We start from the raw sequence: 2,834 nt of genomic DNA, 5'->3' as shown, positions 1-2,834 counted from the left end.
TCAGGAAGTCACATCCACAGGAAAAGAGGGAGAGTACTACGTCAAGGGAACACTGTGGGACAAAAAACTAAACGACAGCCTTGAGCCCTAGACCTTCCCTCTGACACAGCCTACCCAAATGTGAAGGAATCAGAAAACAAACTCTGGTAATAGGACAAAACAAGTTCTTTAACACCCCCAAAAAAATCACACTACCTCACAAGTACTAGATCCAAATCAAGAAGAAATCCCCAGTCTACCTGAAAAAGGTATCAGTAAAACTAAGCTTCATAAATGAAGAAAAGACAGTCTTTTTCAGACAAACAAATGCTGAGAGAATTTGCCACTACCAAGCCAGTACTACAAGAACTGCTAAAAGGAGCTCTAAATCTTGAAACAAATCCTGGGAACACATCAAAATAAAACCCATTTAAAGCATAAGTCTCATAGGACCTACAAAACAAAAATACAAATAAAAAATCAAAAACAAACAAACAAAAACCAAGGTATGCAGGCAACAAATAGCATGATGAATGGAATAGTACCTCACATCTCAATATTAATGTTGGATTTAAATGGCCTAAATGCTCCACTTAAAAGACACAGAATCACAGAATGGGTAAGAATTCACAAACTATCTGTGGCTTTCAAGAGGCTCACCTAACACATAAGGATTCATATAAACTTAAGGTAAAGGGGTGGAAAAAGACATTCCATGCAAATGGACACCAAAAGCAAGCAGGAGTAGCTATTCTCATCTCAGACAAAACAAACTTTATTTTATTTATTTATTATACCTTAAGTTCTGGGGTACATGTGCAGATTGTGCAGGTTGGTTACATAGGTATACACGTACCATGGTGGTGGTTTGCTACATCTATCACCCCATCATCTACATTAGGTATTTCTCCTAATGCTATCCTTCCCCAAAACCCCCATGCCCTGCTATTACTCCCCTAGCCCCCCACCCTCCCAGGCCCTGGTGTGTGATGTTCCCCTCCCTGTGTCTGTGTGTTCTCATTGTTCAACACCCATTTACGAGTGAGAACATGTGGTGTTTGGTTTTCTGTTCTGTGTCAGTTTGCTGAGAATGATGGTTTCCAGTTTCATCCATGTCCCTGCAAAGGACATGGATTCATCCTTTTTTTATGGCTGCATAGTATCCAGTCTATCATTAAGGGGCATTTGGGTTGGTTCCAAGTCTTTGCTATTGTAAACATTGCCACAATAAACATACATGTGCATGTGTCTTTATAATAAAATGATTTATAATCCTATGGGTATATACCCAGTAATGGTATTGCTGGGTCAAATGGTATTTCTATTTCTAGATCCTTCAGGAATCACCACACTGTCTTCCACAATGGTTGAATTAATTTACACTCACACCAACAATGTAAAAGCATTCCTATTTCTCCACATTCTCTCCAGCATCTGTTGTCTCCTGATTTTTTAATGATCGCCATTCTAACTGGCGTGAGGTGGTATCTCAATGTGGTTTTGATTTGCATTTCTCTAATGACCAGTGATGATGAGCTTTTTTTCATATGTTCAAAACAAACTTTAAAGCAACAGCAGTTTAAAAAGACAAAGAGAGGCTGCGTGGTGTCGGCTTGTGGGTCTCAGAGACCCGAAAATTAAGAGCATTTTTACGCCCCAGGGGCCACTTGTGGCAGCTCTACGGCCATCACCATACCACAGAACAAACATATTGAATTACCTCATAAACGCTATGGATACCGTTTGGATTACCATGAGAAAAAGAGAAAGAAGGAAAGTTGAGAGGCTCATGAACGTTCGAAGGCGGCAAAGAAAATGATTGGTCTGAAAGCTAAGCTTTACCACAAACACGCAACGCTGAGAAAATACAAATGAAAAAGACTATCAAGATGCATGAAAAGAGAAACACCAAACAAAAGAATGATGAGAAGACTCCACAGGGAGAAGTACCTGCCTATCTGCTGGACAGAGTAGGACAATCTCGAGCTAAAGTACTTCCCAATATGATTAAACAGAAACGAAAAGAGAAGGCGGGAAAATGGGAAGTCCCTCTGCCTAGTCTTAAAAGTTATTCAAACAGGAAAGAGAAAGAAGAAGGCATGGAAGAGGATGGTTACTAAAGTATGCTTTGTTGGAGATGGCTTTACAAGAAAACCACCTAAATATGAAAGATTCATAAAGCCAATGGGCTTGAGTTTCAAGAAAGCCCATGTGACACATCCTGAACTGAAAGCCAGCTTTTGCCTACCAATACTTGGTGTAAAGAAGATCCCTCATCCCCATTGTATACAACTTTGGCTGTTATTACCAAAGGTACTGTCATTGAGGTAAATGTGAGCGAATTGGGCCTTGTGACACAAGGAGGCAAAGTTATTTGGGGAAAGTATGCCCAGGTTACGAACAATCCTGAAAATGATGGATGCATAAATGCAGTCTTACTGGTTTGACAGCAATTTAATATACAATTAGAGGACCACACACCAATTGGAAAAACTGCCATTGCTGTACTGTTTCTGAATACTACCAAACAGCCATATGTGTCTGCAATCAAGAGATTTATTGTAAACATTAAAATAGTCCCGTTATATAAATGGTCTTTATTTTGAAATCTACTTAGACCTCCATGTTAATAAAACTGATTGAAAAAAATCAAATATGCAAATATTCTACTTCATCAATATCTGCATTTATGAGTGGGTATTCAGCAATACAGATTTCGCATTTCCTGGAAAACCACCAGTGTCAGTTGAAAATGCCTTTCAAAAAGGTTAATGCACACTTAATTATGTGTGAACATTTAACTGAAGTATCTTCCACTTCACTAATCGTAAAAAAAAAATGTAGCAATACATGAT

The 2,834-nt window shown here is 38.8% G+C and overlaps 1 pseudogene; it reads left to right on the top strand.

The window, feature by feature from the left end:
- Positions 1 to 1,629: 1,629 nt before the first annotated feature.
- LOC108296888 lies at positions 1,630 to 2,627 on the top strand (annotated as a pseudogene).
- The last annotated feature ends 207 nt before the right edge of the window (positions 2,628 to 2,834 follow it).

Source organism: Cebus imitator, unplaced genomic scaffold (genome assembly GCF_001604975.1).
Source record: "Cebus imitator isolate Cc_AM_T3 unplaced genomic scaffold, Cebus_imitator-1.0 Scaffold750, whole genome shotgun sequence".
In the NCBI taxonomy this organism is placed as follows: Eukaryota; Metazoa; Chordata; class Mammalia; order Primates; family Cebidae; genus Cebus; species Cebus imitator.
Note: the sequence above shows the minus strand (reverse complement) of the source record. Positions and strands in the feature narration are given on the sequence as shown.